Source organism: Cavia porcellus, unplaced genomic scaffold (genome assembly GCF_034190915.1).
Source record: "Cavia porcellus strain 051 isolate PalLab524CR breed Dunkin Hartley unplaced genomic scaffold, mCavPor4.1 scaffold_2, whole genome shotgun sequence".
Classification (NCBI taxonomy): domain Eukaryota; kingdom Metazoa; phylum Chordata; class Mammalia; order Rodentia; family Caviidae; genus Cavia; species Cavia porcellus.
In genome coordinates this window covers 103933199-103957247 of record NW_026947485.1, presented here as the reverse complement: position 1 = coordinate 103957247, position 24049 = coordinate 103933199, and the positions used below count along the sequence as shown (strand labels likewise).

The 24049-nt window shown below is 40.6% G+C and overlaps 1 protein-coding gene across 1 annotated transcript in view; it reads left to right on the top strand.

The window, feature by feature from the left end:
- Tcerg1l (transcription elongation regulator 1 like) overlaps positions 1-24049 on the top strand; it is a 195691-nt gene that overhangs the window by 15142 nt on the left and 156500 nt on the right. The window lies entirely within an intron of this gene.

Below are 24049 nucleotides of genomic sequence, written 5' to 3'. Positions count from 1 at the left end.
GAACATATCAAACCAAAAATATGGAGACAATTGGATGAATCCAAACACTGATCATATATTTAATAATTACTATTTAAGAAATGCTATTAAGTTGTAGGAGTTAGAGTTTTATACTTGCAATTTAGGATTTCCCTGTATTTTAGAGACATCATCTCCACTTCAAAATAATTCAAGCAGAGTAATAGCTGTGAGACAAGGCTGGGCTGACCTGATTAATATAGTGGATAGGTCGTCGAAATGTGAGCTCTGTCCTGTATTTCTGTAAAAAATTAAAGTTTTTATAACAGTTAAAAAGGAATCAGAAAGGAAAAAAAGTATAAAATGTGATGTACTTAACATGATGAAGCACTTCAAGAAATTACAAAAAAATTCTATAGGTTTTGCTTGCATAGCAAAGTGTAACTGAACTGAAAAATAAGATGGACAATAAAAAAATTCGGAACCTTGAAGTAGACTGTTGAGTGGTAAATGAATGAAACAAAAATCAAAATTGCAAAAGCACCTACTGTATAAGACAGCCAGACAAGAAGTGAATATATTAGAAATAATAAGTAACCAGTAGTACTAACTAGGAAATCCAAACCTGGAATGATGATGGTAAGCACTTAAGCACTTAAGTATAAATGTATGTGCACAGTACAAATTAGTTTTCAAATCAAGGGTTTGGAAAATTAGAGGAAAAAATGCAAAATGTGAAGACGCAAATGATACAAATAGACAAATAGTGGTACTTAGAAAATAAATTGTTTAAAAATTTCCCTCCACCTCAGTGGACACAAAAACAAATTACTCCGTGAAAAGTAACAAATCAGCATTATCTCTGCTTGATATTGTGTCTCTTTAATTAGCAAAACTGTTTTCTGGAACCCAAGTGGGCAGGGGCATAAATCTCCTAAAGTCTCCTGCACTCACCTGATTGGGCAGGATCTCGCTGATATCATCCTGGTCCTTGAACTTGAGACTCTGCAGGTTATTACCAGGAAAATTCCCCAAATTCCAAAGAGAATTTTCTCATAATATAGAGATTATTTTGAAACATAGGAAGTGGTGAAACTCTAATTTGCATGTTAGGAAAATGGTTACAAACTTTATTACTATTTTCTTAAAAATGAAAAAATTAGGATCAGATAAGTTACATAAACAAATCTTAAATTTAGCTGTAAAAATTCTAAAAGTATTGAGAAATCACAGCAATTAGTGGAGTGCATTTCATGATCACAAAACTACAATAATAAAGTAAGCATTCATAGTGACATCATGTCTTTGTGTTTAATAAGAAAAAACATGTCAATAGATTATGTGAAAATGGTTTGTTAAATGCAGCAGCCAAAAGTCAAAAGGTGAAGGGAACCTGGTATAGAAGAGTGACCCAAAGCTGCCAGATCACACCAGTGTTGGCGGTTACAGCATCAGCATCATTGTCATCTGACTTGAAGGGTTTTCAGGAAGTTGTAGTTCATGTAATAAGAAATGAAACAGAAATACTCAATACTACCTAGAGAAATATTTATACTTCAAAACTCAGGACGGTCAATTTAAAAATACACAGAATTAATTAAAACAACAGTTCCACAAAGTGGATTGATAAAATATAGATGTACAAAAGACAATCTATAGCCTACATTTTAACAGTTCCTTAGACATAGATATGGGTACATTTTTGTCACATAGCATAAAAAACTGCCCCAGATACCTGGAAACAGTCAACATGGTAAATGAGTCCTGGTCTTTACTATGAATCCATATAAAAAGAACTGCAAGGTTGCAAAGAAAGTGTATTTTCAAAGTAGAGATGTTCACTGGGATTTTGGCTTGGGAAGTGCATATTGGGAGAGTATTGGTCCTTCCCAAGTAAATTCCTGGTTATGATGTGGTCCTAATTGCATAACATTTTTCAAATGGGAGAAAATGATTCAGAAATGCTGCTTATGGGATGTACACGTGTGATCAACAAAGCTTACATAAATGTGTAAATCTGGCAGCTATTGTTGTAGTTACATCAGTTTCTTAAAAAATATGGTGCTGATGTAATCTACATATAGATCAATGTAATAAGTCATAAAAGAATTGCTATTAGGACAGTTTGTTCTAAGACTATAATAAAAATACAGAAACAGATGACTTATATACTAATTATGAATGGTCATGATGAAATGCACAGTTTTTCCTGGGCTGCACATTTCAACAACCAGACACAATATTCTACTACTGAGTGACTTTCACCAATCACTGCAGTGGAGGATGCCTTCATTCTTCTGCACTCTCAGGATTCATGCAGATTATTAAAAATCAATTCAACTCTTGATAAAATCATATCTAGAGTATTATTTAATGACAAAAGCAAACATTCCAGTTTTGTTTTGCTGATGTTTATAAACGTGGGTTTCAAAACTGATGAATAATAGGGTCCAAATTTTGAGAGCAATGTACACGTGGATGCTCACACAGTAACATAGATGAATGCTGATGAGAGAAAGAGGGAGGAAGAGAGAAATAGATGTCCACCAAAACGTTAGGAGTGGTTATTTCTAGATACTAGACTAAGAAGTGCTTTTATTTTGAGATTTATAGTATCTTCATTTTCTATTTTCAGTGGGTATTATTACTTTTGTAATCAGAAAAATCCATAAATGCATGAAAAGACTTCTGTTTTACTCATGCCATTGAAAATGAGAAAAACCAGCAGCTGCTGGAGCTGCTTTCTGTGGTGTAGCTCATGCAGAGAGCAGAGAGTACAGGCTTGCTCCTCTGTTCCGTGGAGGAGAGGCCTTATTAAGGATTGCTTTACTTTTTGTTATTTCAGCTATTTTACTATTTGTAAGTATTCTGTTTAAAAGTTTAGTTTATTTTTATATTATCCCAGGAAACAGGAAGAACTTTCTAAATTCTGTAACCCTGAGTTTAGAAATTACATGTTAGTTTTGGTTACACTTACTCTTTTTTAAGGCTGTCATAACTAAATACCACAAACTGAGTATTTGAAGTCACGGAAATCAGTCACAGTTCTAAGGACCAGAAGATTGCAGTCAAAGCTTCAGCAGTGCTTGTTCCCCCTGGAGGTTGATAGTGAATCTGTCTGGGCTCTCTGATGGCTTCTGTGGTTCTGGAATTCCTTGATGTTTCTTGACACACTGCAATCTCTGTCTCCAGGCATGATCCCCTAGCCATAGTCTCTGCAGACATCTCTGTGTGTTTCCTAAGGACAACAGTTTTTGGATTCAGGGCCTACCCTTATTTTAGATAATTATATCTGCAAATACTATTTCCCAATTAAAACTCCATTCTGAGATGAATTTTATAGTCATAGCATCTTCTACTGTAGCAGAAACCATGCCAAATGAAGATGCTCTGCACCAAAGAGTTGGTGCAGCTGTTTATTAAGCCAGTGGACTGGTAGGAATCAGTTCCAAATCACCAACCCCAAGTCAATTTGGGTTTTGGCTTATATAGATTTGAAAGCAGGAAGTACAGAAGCTTGAAAGTGTGGGGGGTTTTCATTGGGTTAGGCTTCCTATAAACTGTTGCCCTGTTGCTGGGTAGAAAGTACTTGCAATACGTTAGAAAAACAGGATATATTTTTAAGTGGGAAAGCACAGACGTGCAGCTGGACATGGTCAGGTTGACTTAGGTCAGGCTGTCAATGAGAAGCAGCTGGACACAGTCAAGGCTGACAGGGTTTAGCATTCTAGCTATGTGATAGGCAGGATAAGCATATCTTGTCCCAATGTGCTATCAGGCTGCTAGTTAGTTTTAAAATTTTAAAATTTCTGTCACACTAGAATTTTGGGAGTGGTCTTTGTGAAAGCATAACATCATTTATCTTGGGTCAGAGGACACATTCCAGGGAACACACAGGTAGCAGCACCTGCCTTCTGCTACAGTGAACATCTCCACTAAGCATCCAACCCAGAGGGTTGGGCTGGTCCCTAGGTGCACCCTTGTGAGTTGGGATGTATTGCTACAGGGTATGGGAGAGTAAAATGTGAATTTAGAGCTAATTGTTCCTAGTCATGACTTAGTACTGACTTAAAAGAAAAAACACTGGTGTCAAAGCTCCTCGGCTTCACCTCAGTGTATCAAACAATGGTGGGTGGGGAGGGGGAGCCCCACGATGCTGAACATTTCTGAAATCATGAGACAAACAAATTATTCTGTATTTCCAATTTTTGTAGACATAGGGGATACACACATAATATGGGAAAACAGACATCTCAGTGGAAGATAAAACCGAGTTTGGTTTATGAATGACAGGTGAACCTTTGGAAATTTTGAAGCTTTTGGTGGCCAATCTGGGCTCTGTGCTTCACCCAGTGGGATATGTGTGCTTCTTTCCAATTCTGTTGTCACATGTGATGTGACATCATAATTACAGTTTCATGTTTCACTGTGACTTAGTATTTTAATGAATATTTCTCCATCATACTAATATATAGTTTATTTCACCTTTTATATGTTTTTAAAATCTAGCTGGTAAATTATGTCTTTCTTATTATCAATATACCATGGGAAACTGTTTCCAAATGTTCACTTCTACATAAACACTTTCAAGAGTTTAGTTTACTTTCTTTATAATATTTTACCAACTTTATAATAGTTTACCAATAGTTTAAAGTTTTTTTAAAGACTTCTTAGTCCAAGTTGTTAAAGTATTTCCCCTATCTTAGGAGACGTTCAAAGGCCATCTTGCAGGAACCACTGAAGTGATGACATTCAGAGAAAGGTTTTTCTTCTTATTTGTGCAGTTTTTCATTTAAATTTTTGAAATTTACTTTTGCCTTTACTCTCTAGGACTCCGACTGCAACGTCTCATGTGTTAGGACATAGCTATTGTATTATTTTAATGTTTAAGGAGAGGGTTCTGATACTCTCCATTAACAGTGATACACATTAGGGATTTTATTAACTATCCTTGGTCAACTTGGGCAAGCTTCTCCTATTGTAGTTTGCTGGATTACCATAATTTAGCATTTACCATACTTTAATGCTGATTTTTTCCATTTTTCTGTTAAGATAATCACATTGCACTTCAATTGGTTATTTTGTTATATGACATTTAAACATGTTATCATGTTAAATCATTGCATTCTTTGGAAAAATGCAAGTTCTTCATGGTGAAATACCTTTTTATGTACACTGATGAAGTTATTGCTATTATTTTTTCTTTAATATGTATGTTGTGAAAATGCTCTGATTTTTTCTTCCGTTTTATTTACCTGGTTTAGTATGACAGGTATACTGTCTTCATAGAATATATTGGGAAGTGGTCACATTCTTTTTAATTCTTTGGAAGTTTTGGTGATATTATATATTCTAAAATTCCTATTTGCATTAGTTTGCAAATTGTCTTTGGTGTAAGAATGTGCAATTGTGAAATACTTTTTGATATACTATATTAACAGTTATCTTTTTAAATGAAAGACATCATTTGTACTTCATCATACAAAAGTTGACTTATTTTACATAGAACTTTGTTCATTTAATTATTTCTTTAAAGAAATAACTTTCAGACTTTAAAAGTATTTGTTATATGTTTTCCAGCCTTGTTGATTTCTGCTCTTGTCTGTGTTTTATTCCATTTTCTTGAGATTTGTTCAGTTTTGTTTCCTGTAAATCTTTAAGTTATATATTTGCATATTAGTTCTCTATGTCCTTTTCTAATAACATATTCAAGGTCATAAAGTACATTGTTTTCTAATTAGCATTCTCACTGTATTTCATAAACTTAAAATTTGCTACTTTATTATCACTCAGTTATATATGTGTGTATTTTAAATTTTCATTGTAATTTTATATCCTATAGGCTTTCTAAGAAAGTTCTGTTTAATTTTCTGACATACAGTGGTCTGTGTTTTTTTTCTTTTTTTTTTAATGTTTTGGTATTGTTCTGTGTTTTTTCTTGGTTCTGGGAATGGAACTCATGACCTTACATTTGCCAGGCAAGCGCTTTTGTCACTGAGCTATATCCCCAGCTTTGTAGTTTTCTTTTTGTTATTAATTTGAAGTTTAAAAATTTTGGTCATATAAATGACCTATATGCATCAGCAGTTCTTTTAAACTGTATAGAGGCTTCATATTTTATTAACTTTCACAAATGTCTCACGGATGGTTATTTAGAATGCATCTGTTAATGTTAGGCTTTATATTTGTCCAACTGAGTAAAGTTGATTATTATGCTGTTATGTTATATTTCTTCTTTTGAAAATATTTGAGAAAAGTAGGCTGAGGGTCATAGGGTATGATGAGAGTATGGTGGTTGATATCTCAGGGGCTGGGGATTTAGCTCAGCGGCATAAGCGCCTGCCTTACAAGCGTGTAGTCGTGAGTTCAATCCCTGGTATCGATTAAAAAAAAAAAGATATCAGGATATCTCAAAAAGTTTATTTATAGTCTCATCAATTTTTACCCTATTTCATTAATTTTGCCCATATTTTAAATTATATATTTTTATAGTGAATTTTACTTCTTTCTTCATATAGTTGCCTGCTGCATAGGAAGTCTGTTTGTATCCCCTTTCAGCTGTGAATCTATTTTTTCCATACAGTTGCTATCAACTTTTCTGCGTTATGTCCTTAGAGTTAAAGTGTGTGACTTTTTTCCCAATTAGCAATCTGATTTTAAACTCATCAGCCAATTTACATTTGTTATGAATATTGATCTCATTGGACTTGCTCTTATCTCTTTAGTTTTACACTTCATTTTTCTCATTTTTGTTTCCTGTTTTCATTTATCTTTTTGTTAATTGAATTTTCCCTTTTAAAAATTTTATTTTATTTCTGTAATTTATTAACTCTATTATTTGAATGTATGCTTAATTTGTACTACACACTTTGGCTCTAAAAAGCTTGCGGTGCTCATACCCCACTAAGCAATTCAGGAATATGCATGATACTTGGTAATGGCATCCATTTTTCTCGGTTTTGCCTTAGATGTTCTTACTTTTCATTATGTACTCTTTTAAATATTATCTTCATTCCTATTCTATATTGGTTAAATGCTTGATTTCCTCAGATGGTCCTTTGAAGATCATTTTTATTATCAAATCTTGTTATGGTTTTTGTCCCCAAAGCCTCGTGCACTCATAGGTGGCCTTTTGGAAAGTGATTGAGTCACAGGGGCAGTGCAGCTGCCTTGCTGTGAGGAAGTGGCCTCTGGGGAAGAGCCTGGTCCTGGTGGCCTGACCTGGAAGAGAGCGTTTCCCTGCTAGGATGCTCTCTTCTCTCCCTATTTCCGGATTCCATGATATGAGTAGCTTTTTGTCTGCTAGTCCTCTCTGTCACAGAGTTTTCTTCCTTGGACCAGCTGACCAGTGACTGCAGCATGAGCCAAAATAAACCTCTGCTCTTTTGAGCTGTAGGCGTTGGATATTGTGTCTTAGTGAGGAGAAAGTGACTAAGACAGATCCTTTAGCATTTCTTTAAATAGAGGTCAGCTAGAGAAATCCTTCTGAGTTTTTCTCATCTGAATATACACATTTATTTTCACTTTTTTTTGAAGAGTATTTTTTCTTGTTGACAGTTATTTTTTTGCCAACTCTTTGAGAATATTTTCTCAGGGTTTTATGATATTCATTAGTTAGTTTAAAATTCTTTTATTAGTGTATTTGTTTGCTTGTTTTTTGATACAGGGGATTGAACTCATGACCTTGTGCATGCCAGGCAGGTGTCTTGCTGCTGAGGTATATCCCTTCCCGCTTACTAGTGTATTTTTGTAATATGTAAAAAGTGTATTCTTTGGAGGATACTTGTATGCATATGTAACATTCTGTGGAGATTTATGTCAATCTAAATGATGTTTCCAGGTAGAGAATTCACCTTTTTTGTTTTGTTTTGTTTTTCTATATGCTTTAGAGGTTTTACCTTGACCATAGGATTTATAGTTTCATCACAAGGTATCTAGAAGTGGTTATGCTTTTATGGATTCATGTTTTTCTTTATTTCTGGGACCTCTTTTAGGTGTTGCCTTTCTCCCATTTTGTCTGCGATGCTGGTGAATGATGTGTGATACTTCATTATTCTAAATCTCATCTCTCTTGCTTTTTTTCATAGTGTTTATCTCTTTGTTCTCATGGTCATTCATATAATTTTTTCAGCTATATTTTGTAGATACTAAATCTCTCAACTTTTGCCTGATTTACATTTTAACTCCCTAATTTTTTTCATTATAAAATTTATAATTTTAATCTCTAGAAATTTCATAATACGCTTTTTTCAATTGCATCATTCCTTAGAGTTTATAGATTCCTGTCCCTGTAGTACACATTTCACATGCAGTTATTTTATATTCTTCAGGTGAAATTTTGATATGTCTATCACTGTGAATACAGATTGCCTGTATGTGGATTTGCTGACTCACCCATTATGGCTTGCATCTTTATGTATCTGGTGTTCTTAATTAGGAGCTTATCATTCTATCTTTGCTTGCAGCACTCCACTTGAGTAGATTGGCTGTGTCCTCCTCTGATTCCCTGCACCTGCAGACCTGAGAGCCACCACCAATGCAAGGCCAGACCCATCCCACTGAGAGTCTGTCTCCTGCTCAGTTCTAAGGTCCTGGGCTCAGCTGCTGTAAACCTATGGCAGACTTTCCCCTCCTGCTTGCTGCCTGTGGACCTAACCTAAAAGTCTTGGAGCATGAAGGGAAATAGAATCCTTAGAGACTAGCTCTATTTTTCATAGCCCTGGCCATGCCTCTACCCAATGTTATTATTTATTGCATCTAGAAATCCCTCAGTGAGCCTTACTGGTAGCACTGTTGAAAACCTAACTCAGTTTGGCTGTTTCTACTGAGGAGATTGGTCAGCCCTGTAGTCTACATGCACTTATCTCTAAATTGTATAGTAAGAAATATTCTTCAACACAGAATACTGTTTTGTCTCAAATTATCCATTCTCAAATTATATACTCTGATAGCTGGGCAAAGGGCCAGATAAGCAGGTGCGTAGTTTCCTCTGAGGTGCAGCAACCGCAGGAGCTTTAATTGATTAGAAAGTTAGGTTCATGACCTGTGCAAAATTAAACTATGAGAAGTGATACCAGATAAAAATGAAATATTCACTTTGATGTTCATTATTTTCTTCCTTTGAAAATCCAATAGTAAGGGCAAGTAGGTAAGAATGTGAGCTCTTGAAGGCAGAATCCCTGTCTGTCTTGTTTCCCTGTCTTATCCCTGTCATGGGGATATGGAAGCCCTGGAAAAGGCCTGGTGTGACAAGGACTTGACAAAGACCAAGTCAGGAAGCAACAGGAGCAATATGGGCTGCGCATCTCCCGTAGAGCATGTACTGGACTATGTGCCGAGAGATACAGTAGTGAATGAAACAGAGGCCGAATTCTGCTTCCATGGCTCTTATAGTCACGTTTATTTTGTTAATATTTTCCTGTATTAACTTTTCCTTAGATTATTAAACTTTTGGCAAGAGCTTTTCAGGTAGGGAGATCTTGTCTTCCTGGTGCTACAGCTGCTTTTGTTAGTGTTTTTGATGGAGAATCAGCTGCATTCTGCCTGTGATGTATCATTGATCACAGTGCATTTTCAAAGCAATCACATCAAGAATTCTAAAAAAAAAAATATGCTTGCCCTAAAACACCAAAGTATCATAGTTTTATTTCACATAACTGTGGGTCCATGTGAATGTGACTTCATGTTAAATTACAAGAATCTTGCAAGCTTAAAATCTGAATATCTGGCTATTATGTGTGCTTTGAGGGTTGAAGATTTGGGTAAATTTCCTGTAAGTGGCTTTGAAGAAGGATGGATTTCCCTTGTCCTACTCCATTTGGTAAAGGTGACAGGCAAACATAGACAGTAGTTTTTGGGCTTGTAAATTTGTACAAATTTGGTGGAAGGTCCATTTTAAGGAGGAAAATATAAATTTAGCATTAGGGAGCTAAGAACAGAGCCTGGAGAGGTGCCCTAGAAATTATGCCTCATTAACTTCAAGGCAGATCTAGGAACTTAGGAAAGTGAGAGTTCCCAGTGAAGGAGCTCTGCACTCTTCTTGGTGGTCTCAAGGTAAATTTAGACCCTATTTGTTTCCCCTTGTTAATACAAATGCCTTTCATATAAGCAATATGGTGCTCACTTCTCTACAGACTGTAAGTATTCTTTTCAGGCAGCATTATCTTCATTGCAGTGTATGTTAAAAAATTAAAAATGAACCTTGAGTCTCCTTTTTTCTAATTATCTCATTTGCATTCACTCTGCATGATAGAGAGGTGTATAGATTCCCTTAGGCATCCGGGAATGCAGGGCATCCTGGCACGTTCATTGCTGAAAAACCTGGCAGTGAGGGACACTTGAGAAATGCCTGTCCATCCTGTTGAAAAGAAGACTGAAGGCAACTTGGAAAGCAAAGGATAGGATTTTTGAATTTGCAGTAGAAGTGAGAAGGCAGGTAAGTGTCAGTGGTGGATAATGAGAAGGAGCACATTTAGATAAGAGAAAAAGAATTCTCACTGAGGGCCACAGTAATCACCTGAATAGAGACATTTTTTGATTGATTCTTAAAGGTCAAGATGTGAGTATGGGGAAAGTGTGGCTACAGACTCGCTCATGTCCCACAAGTAGCAAAATGTCTTTGCTTTATACTTGACAAGTGAGAAAGTAGACTGTAGCCTGAGTGAAGGTGCCTCTGGTTGGTACTGGGGTGGATGGCTGGGATGCAGATGGCAGAGCTCACCAGGGGCTGCCTCTGCAGGGCCACATGTGACTGTATGCACACATCACAGTTGTAAAAAGAACCTGAGTGTACGTGTATGTGTATGTATGCACACACATGCAGGTCTCCTTATGTAGTTTAATAGATAGAGGTGCTCACTATCTCCCCTAAGGGAACAGCTGGCCTGAGCAATGCAAGGCAGCAGTGAGGCTCAGGTGTGGGGTTAGACTGGGTTTACTGTGGGAATCTGAGTTATCTGAGATCCACTAAATCTCTGAACACATTTTCCATTCCATCGGATCATTCAGGGACCATTTCCCTGGTGCATTTGATTGACAGGCAAGCAAGAAAGAATGAAGGGAAGCGGGAAAAGAGGCAGGGCAGGTAGGGAGACAGAGGCATTGAATACTCCGTGTAGCATATTTCCCCATAGATATCATCTCAATGAGTAAGTTCTGGCATTGTTCAATTTAGGTTCCCCAGGACTTGACATGTCATCCACAGCACAGCTGAAAACCCATCCTCATCAGGAGTAAAGTAAGGGGGGAGTTGGACTGAATGACATTTGTCTAGATAGATTCATGTCATACCACCGATGGTACCCAGATCAAAGAGATGACTGTGGGCTACATTGACCTGGAATCCATTAAACAAAAGAGAAAATTGAAGTTGACCTAGAAGGAGAGTCATGTCCTACCATGAAGGTGATTTTAGTTCATTCTTTGAACCCCAGCTATTGAATCATAGAAAGTATTTCCTAGGCGAAGTGCTACAAAGTTGTGCTACAAAGACAGTCACCTCAGTCTCCTCTTTCATGTGATGTCTCTAGTACAGGAGGCAGCAAGCGTCTTCCAGAGCCCCAGAGAGTGACCCCTAGGGAAAGAATCACCCTGTGGGATAAAATTCCCCTGAAGTCTTGGTGTGGTTCATTACCTTTCTACCTCATACCCATTCTATCTTTTGTGGGTGGCTCTTGCCCTACTGGCTTCTTCCCCTTCTTTGAGCAGCTTAGTAGCTTTTTGAGGGCCTTTGCAGCAACTGTCTCTTCTCTTGGGACACCTTCCTTCTGGGGCTCCTTATGGCAGCTCATCCTGCTTCCTCTGCTGATCTGACTTTGGAAACTTCCTGCCCACCTACCTTGTGAAGGAGCACAGGAGTAGCTGTCTCCCCTCTCCTGCTCCGGGCACTTTCCTTAGTGATGCCAACTGCATCATTGGTTCTTCTGTTAGTTTGTTCACATGTTTCTTTCTCAGGTTAATCCAAGCCTGCTACATCAGGGATGGCATGGCACCAGAGTTGGGAGGGTGCCATGGATACCTGAGTGCCCAGACATATCTGTGGATGGATGTGGATGTTCTTGCTCTTGTGGGGAGTCTTCCTGGTGGTTCAGATTTAGGACAGGCAACCTCATTGGTACGTTCAGAATTTTTTAAGTATCTATTGGTGTGACTGCAGTGACTGGGGTGGCTAAAGCTTCACCGTACACACACAGCCTAGGAGATACTTCCTAAGACTCCATAGCTAGGGTTCAAAGAATGGGCTAAAATCACCTTCATGGTTTACAGAGTCTCTGCATCCAGTTTGTCAATGTTAAGCACCTTTTGTCCTCTGTGGTCACCATTCATTGACAGATTTGTGTGAGGTCCTTCTCTTCTGGGCTAGATCTACACATGTGAGGAGCACTTTCCTGTATTAGCTCCTGCCTCAACAAGCACCTTGTTCTCCTTATTCCCACCAATGCCTTAATTATGGAATCCCAGGCTCTCAGATTACTTAGGGCATTCATTCCAGAAGGACAGATAAAGTTGTACCATATTATAACTCTGAAAAAGGAACTCAGTGAGACACATCTCAACGGCCTCTGCATACAATGAGAAATATTTTCTGACAATTTTTCTGTCTTCTATTTTAATTCTCAAATACTGCATATATCCACTCGGGTATGCATAAAACCCTAGTCTAGAGACTGATTCCTGCAAATGTGTTTGGGTTTGAGAAATGAAGTCATCCATGTTCACTTGTTTATCCGCATCCTTAAGTCTGGGCAGCAAATATCCCTGTGCATTTACCTGAGAAGGTTCAGGACCAGAACACATGCACGCAGGTGGTAAAGTGAAAAAAATATATCTTGTATCTCAATTATGAGGCATTCAGTCATTTTAATTTCATAATGAATGTAGGCATAGCAAAGAAGGAAAATTCCTAAAAACTGTCAGCTGGCTGATTGCACCGCTGTCTAAATGGGTCTCTGAAGAGAAAGATATGAGCTAAGAATAATTTCCTGTGTTTTATTACTGCTGTGGGATATTGCAAGTAGGTAAGAGGTGAGTGCAAATTGTGTGTGTGTCAAACATAATGAAGTGGTTTGAAAATAGCTGCCTGATGATAAACAGCAGCACTTTGCTTAATGCATCAAGGAACCCTCTGCAAAACTTTTGTTGTAGAGCAAACAAATAGGATTCTGTTCCACATTCAAGGTCAGTGAGACTTGCCTGCCTGTTAGGTTTTGAGTCTACCTGCTACGGTATAATTTGGTGAACACGTGCATTTCAGGGTGAAGGGTTAATCTCTCCTTTGCCATTAGTACGGTCACATTCTATAAAAGACACTCTTTAGCAGCAGTCACACATGCTCCTGGGACGCCCTTAATATGGGTATTACTGAATTCCCTAAAAGACAGACCCTCGAAGGAGTGAATTTAGGAGTCATAACTGGGTGTGTGGACCCTTGTAACCCACTAAAGCCATTCACTGAATGGATCTTCCAGGAAACCAGTTGTATAGCCTGTTAACATGTATTTTGAACATCAACTGTACACACAAAAGTGTAAGGTTTGTGTGGCAGAGGTAGGTAACTTTTATGTTCTGATGACAAGTGAATCAGGAGGAATCAAGAGGCTTTCTTCCCGTGGGGCTTGATTCTAAAAACTTGCTGGCCCATGGGTGCTGGCCAGAGTGAGTGGATGGCCGGATTCATAGCACTCAGACTGTGAAACTGTTGCTGTGTCTCATGAAGAAAGTAGCTACTACCCAGCTCTTTCTTCTTGTCTTCTCTGACTTGGTTCATTACAGTAAGCAGGATATTTAAATTACTGAGTATTAGCAGCAGTTTGTTCTTTGAGGTAGTGTAATTAATCTCTCGTTTTAATAAAATGAATATTCAGATTATTGTGCATCAAGGTACGTGAAATAAAAATAACAATACATTAGTATTCCTAAACTGATGAACAGAGGTAAATGAATTTTCCACCTTCTTGGCATTAAATAACTCCTGCGATCTTGTCCTGTACATCCACATTGCTAAGGCAGGACAGAAAGTGTGCTATATGCAAATCTCAGGTGACTCTGATTGGACATTTTGGCTTCTATATAGTACATAGGGAACAGAGCTCGCATCATTGGGATTTTCTAAGCACACAGTCAAAGCTGTGTGTGTAACTGTAGCAGTTACAGTGGAAGGAGACCCAGCTGAAAAGGTCTGATGCTGTGAGGAGAGGGATTAATCCTGGTTGCAGCCCCTCAGGCCTGAGCTAGAAAAGGTGGGCACTTTTCATCATGGGATCCAGTGACAGTGATCAGGCAAGGAGCGTTGGTTACGAAGTAAGTATCTCAGAACACCACTCAGGACACTTCTGTGTCTTGGGTTCCAATTGAGGTCCTCAGCCTGCCAGTTCCATCCAAGGTAGTAGTTGGTTTGAGAAATGTGGAGACAGGAAGACCAGTCTGCACTGTTTTCAAGGTCACCACAGCTAAAAAGTGGTTTTACTAATGGACAAAAATTGGAAGAGTAGAAGGGAAAAAGGACATTTTGGGCTTTCAGTAAGTCCTCCCAGCTCTGGGGCCTGGGAGGCGTCTTGGCATTATATGGAATAGATGTATAAATGTGTGATAGTTTAAAAACAAGCAAATCTGGGCATGAGGGTTACTTGAGAGAGCAAGGCACGAGAATTCTTTGAGCCCACGAATTCAAGACCAGTCTGTACAACTTGTTGAGACCTTGTCAGAAAACAAAAACTAAAACAGCAACAACAAGAACAGCAAAACCAGCCAAAAAGCAGCAATGCCTCATGGTGTGAAAAGTAAGTTACTTTTGTTGTTTTTAAGTGAAACACAACTAACATGACACCAGCCCTTTGCAAAACAATTTCTTTATACAGACAGGTTATACTTAGAGATCAATAAATGTGGAGAGGCTATGTGGAAAACTAAAGGAATTTGTGCAGGCAAGTCACTTTCAAAATTCCTTCAGGGATAGAGATGAAGAAAAAGTTATAATATGGAAACTCGCATCTCCCGGTCTCGGTTTGCTCGGTGTTGGGACGGTTAGCACAGCTGAACAGAGGCAAATGGGAGTGGTGTTGGAGCCCTTTGCCCTGGTCAGTGTTATCGTGGGAGACATTTGGTGCACATTATCCATCAGTTTTTCACGTCTCCTTTCTGTGTGCTGAATATTATTTTGAATAAACTGAGTGATTGTTTTAGATTATGAAAGCATGGTTGTCTATAGAAACACAGTTTATTGGAATTTTTCCTTTCCACAAGTTGCCCGTGATCAAAGCAGAAGACGTGGAGCAAAGCATGTTCCACTTCTCTATGGCATAAGTGGATGTTAGATGGTGATTACTCTCCCAGGACACAGAGACAAGAGAACTGGAGATTTAGATAGGAAAGTTTATTTCCATGGTGGTGTGTTTCTCAACACATTATTTTCTTTCTATTTGGGAAGCTTTCTACTTGTTACTGGCTGTTACTTTGGACTAAGTCTTGAAGTTATTTCTTAGCAAGTCCCAAGAAGAAGGGCTCATACCTTCACTCTGGTTCTGTTTAGCTTCGTGAGTGTTACTAAAGACCTGTCTTCTCCGTGTCCATGGTGAAAGGGGGAGGGCTACATGGTAGGGACCTATGTTAAAAGGGAGGCTGTTCCTGGACCAGTGGCTCTAGAAAGAGTACTGGGCTCAAAGGGACCTTGGGGACAGAATGAAGGCAGTATAGCCAGGTATCATTATTTTTCAGGACTGCGGTTAGTCTATGTTGAAGGAGAATAAGTTGCCTGAGAGCTGGGCCCTGCAAAGAAGCTAGTGCTTAACTTCTTGGGGAGAAGTAAAGGGGAGGCTACTGAAGTTTCCAGGAGAAGAGCGAGAGACCTGCCTTTAATCACAGTTTATTGAAGTGACTTGGAAGCAGTTTGGAGAGGAGGTTGTTGAGATGCCAATAAGCTGACATGAAACTTGCAGCAATCCAGGTTGTGCATATGTGGATCTGGGTCACACTGATGGTGGATACAAGGGCAAACATGGATTTGGGAATTCTTTGCTCAACTGGCAGATCTGACACTAATTTGATGGAGAGTCAGAGAGAAGAGGCAGAATTAACTTGGGAACAGTAGTGGCTGAGACACCTATGGGATTATCCATGTACCTGTGTGCCTAGTGTGGCTTGTTGAGAGGATGCAGCTCAAGAGAGACTCCAGTACAGGGATCCCTTCATTCTTGGAAGGTGGAGTATAAAGAGATTGAGTAGGGAATGGATGTGGGCAACCCATGCATTCCTAAAATCCAAGTCAGATGTGAGAGATGCATGGAGGACACTGGATATGCAGTCAGAGAAGTGAGGCAGAGGCACAAAACCCAAGGGTGCATGGGAGGTAGCCACAAGAGTCTGTGGTTGTCATAGCATCAAGAGTGTCGGAGGAGTTAAATCATTCTAGCTGCTGAGCTGGGGGAATGGGAACCTCAGGAAGTTCATGGACTTGTAGGTTCCAGGCTTGCTGGGCACCTACTGGCTATCTAGGAGACCTGTGAGAGCAAGAGCAACATGCAGGTGCATGGAGCATGAGAGTTAAGCTCTGCATGGGTCGGAAGGAAAGGAACAATAGGATGCCTGTGCCCTGACAGGCAGTCAGCACTGTGTCACTATGTGCGCTGAAGAAGGAGGCCTCCCTTTGGGACCAGACCTCTCCACAGCTCTGGCTGCTGACATACAGTGACATCAAAACCAAGGCACTGAACAGGGATTCTCCAGAAGGCAGGTGACTATTTCAGGTCAATCAGTATGTGACTTAAAACCCAGGGTAGAGATCAGTGGGAAATGCTCTCCAGTGCCATTTGTCCTCTGATCATGCCACCCAGGGTGACCCTTTTATGGTTTTCTCAGGAACCTGGATGTGCTGACAGTGCCTAGAAATCCAGTCCAGCCATGTCATTGGTGTGGCACAGGCCCGGTAAGTGGAGGAGGCCAGGCAGAGGAGTGGCTGGCAGAGGTGCCATGGTGAGGCTCCCTGGGCCTGAGGTGAGGCCAAGCTAACCCTGATCACTATCCCTACTACTCCACCACTGTTGTTTGAAGGCCCCCTCCTAGCCTGATCTTCATCAGGACTTCCTCTCCCCTGCCCCACAATGCCTGATCATGTCCTGCAGGAAGAGGTTCCATGGAAGATCCATGGCCCACCATGTTCCTAGGAGCTGGGAGACTGAAGATTCTACACAGGTCTGTGCTCTTATCCAACGTGGGACACCGTGGTGCCTTGGAAGGATAAGAGGGAGTAGTGTGGCCTTAGCCCCTGTTATGATTTGAGTCTGGATGTCCCCCCAAAAGCTTCATGTGATCATGGGGGGTGAGTTTTTCAAAGGCAACTGAATCTAGAGTTTGTGATTGGTTCATTGTTTAGTGCTGGGATTGGGAGTGCTGCCCTAGGGCATGTAGCCCACTCAAAGTGTAAGGGAGGAAAAGAAGTTAGCTCCTCCTCTTTTGATTTCTTGGTCTTTTACTGCTAAAGTTCATCACTTTGGGCTAAGTCTTGAAGTTATTTCTTAGCAAGTCCCAAGAAGAAGGGCTCAACCTTCACTCTGGTTCTGTTTAGCTTCGTGAGTGTTACTAAAGACCTGTCTTCTCCGTGTCCATGGTGAAATGAACTATTGGCCCTCTAACGTGTGCCACCCTGCTTTGAGTCAGCTGATTATGGACTGAAACTTCCAAGCTGCAAGCTAAGTAAACTTATATTCCCATAATTTGGGCATCAGGTATTTTGTGTTGGTATTGAGAAAAGTGACCAAGACAGTTCTTTACCTGTACAGTCTTTAATGGCATATTCTTCTCTCTCTATTCATCTTTACTTTCCTGTTAGTTGGCTTAATCTTTGAACTCAACAGTTCTATATTTACTTTTAGTATGTTTCCTGGCATGCAGATTCAGCGACTAGCAACAGGAACTTTTAACTGGCACCACATGACTTCTTTTTGTGCCAAGGAGATTGTGCCAAGGAGATTGGTCTTTATGATCCACAAAAGCACCAACATAGGACCAGAGGGTAGCAGTTGAAACCATAGCATTGCCCAACACAGAGAACGCTAAAACACAGTCATCTATGGAGGTACCAGGACAAGCTCTCAGACGGAAAGAGGAGGAAACTGGGATGCAGTGAACATCATCCCATGGCCATTTGGAGCTTTAGAGAATATTTCACAGATACAGGAACTGCTGTGGGTTGCTGCTGAAATGGATCCTGTCCTGGGTAGCCCAGGCAGTGGCTTAAGAGGTCTATGCTTTCCTCTAGGATAGAGACTGAGAGTTCCACCTCCATCTGAATTTGGGTTCAGCTCTCACTGACTAGGAAGAGGTAAAGATCAGGTAAAGGAAGGAGTGCCCATCCATCCCACAGGCCACGAGGGGTCTGTGCAAATGGGACAGTCTCTGAGCACTGCAGTACTACACTGCCCCTATTACTCAGAAGAGAGGGAAAATGAAAACAGCAGGTCCTTGAGAAGTCCAGCAAGATCCTAGCTGTAAAACAGGTCACTGGGCAAGGGAGAGGTGTGGGTCTGTGGAGCTTGGCAGACAGCACAGCCAATTTAAAGGTTTGCTTCTTTGGCACATTCAAAACATATAATGATATCAGGAGTAGGATGTCTGTTTCAGAAGACAATCAGAACAGCAAACAGCAAAAAATCAAATATTGGTCACATAGTTAAGTAGCAACTCAAACACTCACACCAGATTTGCGTTGGTATTTCACTTAGATCTGAAAAAAATCTGCTTGTCTTTCAAAAAAGAATGTATTTAGATCTTTATGGCTTCCTCTGTTGCTTGGAGCACAAGAACAGGATGCTCTCGGAGGACAGAAAGGAAGAAAGTGTCTGTCTGTAGATGCTGGGATCTTCATACCGGCTCACTCTTTGCTTGCTGCACATTACAGATGTCACAGCCACTGTGCCCACAAGGCCCCAGACTCATCTGTGGGAACAACCTGCATGTGCTCTTCACGCCAGAAGATACTGTACTGATCAAGTAGTTATTTTTGCAGAAATAACTGCCAATTGGTAGTTCCACCAGAGCTGAAATCATTTGCTAAATAGACAGTGTACACTAATAATTGTTTATTTCTTTGAATACGTTGTTCAGCATAGAGAAGGTGACAGCTGGCATTTGTCAGCTTCTGTTTTCCCTCTGACAGAGGACTCTTGCCAGCCATCCAATTGTTTATCTGACACTCTGTTACCTTTGAGTTCTAAAGATCCTCCCTGATGACTGTCTTCACAGGTAGATATGGCACCCTGGGCCTTTAGCTGGGTATTCTGTAAAATGAAGTTGTGTACTTAGCATCTCATCTACTTTGCAACCCACATGGTTATAATTTCCAATTTATTGTCTGATGACTCTGGTATCCTGGGGTGATACATCATACTTTTCTGGGCCAAGCATCCTGTGGCAGAGTGGAGGAGCCTGGGTGAGTCTGGCTCTCTTCTTTCAGATCTCTTCTGACATTGTCTGCCTGGGTCCCTTCTTGGCAGAGCATCAGGAGAGACTGGTGACTGAGGGGTCTCCTGTTATACAGTATGCTCAGGAAGAGAAAGTCCAGGCAAATGTTGCCACTAGAGTGGGTAATCTTGAATTTGTAGCAGCTCAGCTTCCTCAGCTTTATGTCAGTGGCTCTGGAGCCTGTACCTGCTCCACTATCCCAGCCCCAAAGACACCATCCTATCCCTGTCTCTGTTGAATTCTAGGATGAGCAAAATCCAGCTGCTGAATGGTCTGTAGGCTTTGGAGACAGGGCAGGCAGCATGCCAGTCTTGTCTATGTGCAAAGAAGCCTATACAAAGCTTGCCATCCTTCCTGCATTGCTGAGGCCAGTGGCATCTTAAAAAGTTGGGGGATCACAGCTGGAAGCTTCTTGTGCTGGAGACGTCAAGGAGAGTCTTAGAGAAGCTTGTCCTCAGGGGTGTCAGATGTGGGAGATACATCTTCAACGAGGTGGGCCTGGGCCCAGCTCTGCAGAGTTATACTCCAAATGTGTCCACCTAGAGAATGCTGGTGCCCTCTCACTTTGGCTTTCCTGTGAATATGTTAAACCTCACAGAGCCTTGGCATCCTCTGTGTGGATGTATAACCCATAGCTGTCTCCTCTGTATATGGTTAGTACGATGACTTGAAATAAAACAATCGAAGCTTCTTTGCCAATGTGCTAACCAGAGAAGGTAGGAGGTGGCAATAATGATTCCAATGGCAGTGTCATGAGGGTAACTGAGCATGCTTGGGTCTTCTGGAGCCCCTTGTGCCTGTGTCCTCTTCTCTGGCTGTCTTCAAGGGAAGCACACGGTTAATTACTGTTTTGCTTAAAACATTGATTTTTATAAGTAATCCTTATGGGATAGCATTTTTGGCTTATCTCTTAGCTGGTTTAGCAGATTTTTTTTTTTTTTTTTTGGCTGGACCCATCTTAGCTCACTATTTATTTACTCTACTAAGGGATTTTCTACAGTCCTTAAGGGAAAGCAAGTTATTATCATTATTTATCAGTCAACACAATTGATTGAGTGCCTGCTCATCTTCCAAAGGCTTAAGAAGCAGATCTCAAGAGGAGCAGCTGGCGTCTAGGGCTCTTGTTGGCTCTGTACTCTTTCTGGCTGATGTCCTCAAGCAGCAGTTACCCGAGGGTGTTTATCTGTTTGCATCTGTGTCTTCTGTCATATCATCTTTCAGTCCCAGAGCTGTGCACAGTCTGCTATAGAGGTGTGGTAGGGAAGGAGGTAGAAAGGAAACCATAACACAGTCCACACACTTTTCCCCAAAGCTGGGACAGTTGTATGGTGTTGTTGTGTCTCCATCAGTGGAAGTGCTTGAGCATCCTCTTCCTCAAGTGCATTCTACTTGCTTTCAGGATGTGCTAGTCTGTGCTGGAGGCTTAGTGCATTGGCTGCCTGCCACAGAGGATTTTGGTTCTCATAGTAATCATGGTTGTCACTAGGTCCCAAAGCTCCAGGAAGTCTTACATTGAAATGGAGACCTCTCATTTCCATCTTATCTACCAATTATGAAAATCATTTCATTGATGCAGGTTATTAACTTCTGTCTCCACTAATATTCAGGTGATTTTGTGAAGGAAAGTATTGCATTTTTATATGTAACCAAGTGAATTCAAGGCAGGTTAAAAACTGGCCTTCTAAGTGGTTTTGTTTGTTTGTTTTTGAAATAGTGGGGATTTATTCCAGGGCCTTTGCAATAAGCTATCTCCTCAGCCCTTTTCATATCTTTTGTTTTGAGGCAGGATCTCAGTAACTCAGTTGCCCAGCGTGAACTTGAGCTCACAGATTTCCTACCTCAGCCTTCTAGACTGCTGGAATTACAGGTGTCTGCCATTATACCAAGTTTATGTTTAATTCATATTAAAAATATGTACCTATTTATTTTTCCTTGTAGTTGACAGATGAATTTTGGCACCAAAACACCTGGTGTTAAAAATATTTTTCCACTTGCGTCCGCAAAACACTCTCACTTTAACATGTTTCTTTTAAAACAGTGTTGGTTACTTTCATATTCATCGTGAAAGGTCATCTGCGTTTTAAATAATAGATCAAATTTACTTCGAAATATTACTGGTCAGTTCACCCCTGAGATCATGAGACTTGGCCCTGTCTTTTTATAAAAGAGAGACATTAAGAAAACAAGTCCCCTAAGCACCATACTCATTAGCAGACCCCTCTGAGAGGTTTATGATCACTGCCTGTCTCCTTGTAACACATTTTAAAGTTGCTTGTTGAAAGGCCTTGTTCTTTAAAGCATTGCCAACATCTGAAGCACATAGTCATAGAGGGTGGAGGCTCCATAGCAACACCCTGATCTCATCTCCCCTGGAAATTCTGATAGACCATATAGTCTGGCTGGAAGGAGAACCTCTGAAGTGGGGAATTCATCCCATCAGGAGCTAAGGTGAGCTGAGAGACAAAGGTGAAGAGTCAGGGTCAGAGGACTGACAAGAAGGCATTGAGCCTTATCCTCCATTGCCAGGACAAGAGTCACAGAGCCGACTCTCTGGTTTGCTCCCTTCCCCTGCATAACAGTGCAGGCTCTATGGCAGGGAATCAGGGCAGACAGACAAGGGCCCTCTCATGGTTGGTGAACAAAGAGCTCTTGCAGTTTTATGGACCCTCATGTGGAGGAGGGCAATGGGAGTGCTTGGAGGGGAAATCCCAGGTCCTGGGTGCCAGTGAGAAAGTGTCCTTAGGGTCCTCTTCACCTTCAATGAGGAGGTCTCAACTTAGGCAGTGTGAGAAGCCATCTTTCTCAGGCCTCAGATGGATAGGCCCAGATGTGATGGTACTGCCCTATCTAGGACCATAACTGATCACATGGACATGAGTCCTGATTGTTGTGCCCTCTTGGTCTTCCATGCAGCCAGTCTTGTGGGGAAGGCAGCTGCCCAGGAGGGTGACTGGGCACAGCTTTTGTAACTGCCTGTGGCCAGATCTGAAAAATCACCCATATTTTTAACCAGGAGTCAGACTCTTTGGTGTCAACCAAAGAGTTGTGTGCTATGTCCCAGGACAGCTGCTTTCTAATTTGATGTTACAAATGTGTTAAATCGTGTAGATATTCTGTCCTGACCTTGCCTTTCTGATGATGGTGGCCTTTCATGACCATCATCACGGTGGATTCTCTAGGTGTGAGACTGGCTCCCCTGGTGCTTCTCCCATCCCAGATTGGCAGACCTTACAGAGTGGCAGGAACAGAGATGTATTGCTGCTGTGTCCCTCCTGGCCCTGGAGTGGGTTATGCTATAAGGATGAAAATCATGTGCCTATGGAGGGAAGCTTCTTCAGGACTGATTCCTGGGGCTCCTGGGTTGGGCAGGACTTGAGCATTGGGCAGGGGTGGGGGACAGTGGTTGGGTAACCTGGGGGCTGTGTACTTTTCCACCCCTTTACATCCCCTCTGCTTTCAGTAGGAGTCAGTGGCTTCTTTGATTGGGCCATTGTGATAAAGGAAGTGTTTATTTTGCATCACCTCATGGAAAGAGCATACAGTGTGATTGTGATGCATCACAATACTGGCTGACATTGCTGCCAGAAAACATCCATAAACACAGGATCTACAGTGTTCTGAAAGGTGGGGCTGGGGGTATTTTCTCACATGTAAGTATTCTACTCTACCAGTTTTCTAGTGTATTTTTATTAAGATGATGTATTTGAAATAGCACTTGTTTGTTTCTGATTTTCTGACATAAGCAGAATTCTACTACTCACCTATTAGAATGCACAAAGCCCATTACTCTTGCTGACACTAAACACTACCAAGTGCAAGGAATAGCAACAATTCTCGTTCATTGCTGGTGGGACTACAGCATGGGATAGCCATTTGAGAGGACACTCTTGACAGTTTCTTAAAAGACTAAGTATACTCTTACTGTATTATCCAGTAGTTACACTCCCAAGATGCACATTAAAATCTGCATACTGTTGTTTGTAGCAGCTTTGTTTGTAACTGCCTAAACTTGAAATCAACCAAGGCACCCTTAGGTAGGTAAATTGATACATTGTGTACATTCTTATAATGAAATATTATTAAGCAGTAAAAAGAAATGAGCTATCAAGCCATAAAAAGGCATGAAGGAAACTTAAATGCATATGGCTAAGTGGGAGAAGTGAATATGAAAGGCTATGTATCATTTGGTTCCAATTATACTACATTCTGCAAAAGGCAAAACTGTGGCCACAATAAGAATATCAGTAGCTGCCAGGGGCTGGGGGAAGAGAATGAGGAGGTGGCATGCAGGATATTTTTAGGGCAGTAAAATTGTTCTGTTTGATACCGTACTGGCAGATGCATGTCATTGTGCATTTGTCAAAAGCCATGGAATTTACAACACCAAGAGTAAACCCTGTTGAAAACTGAGGGCTTTATTAATAATGGGTCAGTGTGAGCTCAACAGATGTGACAGGCATACTGCACCAGGCAAGGTGTTAATAATCAGAGAACTGGGGATGGGACCATGCAAGGGAACCTTATATTTTCCACTCAGTTTTTCTATAAATGTAAGAGTACTTGATAAAAAATTTAAAAATCCAGTTAAATCTTGATTAAAAATTAAAAGTTATTTTCAAAATATGTATATGTGATTTTG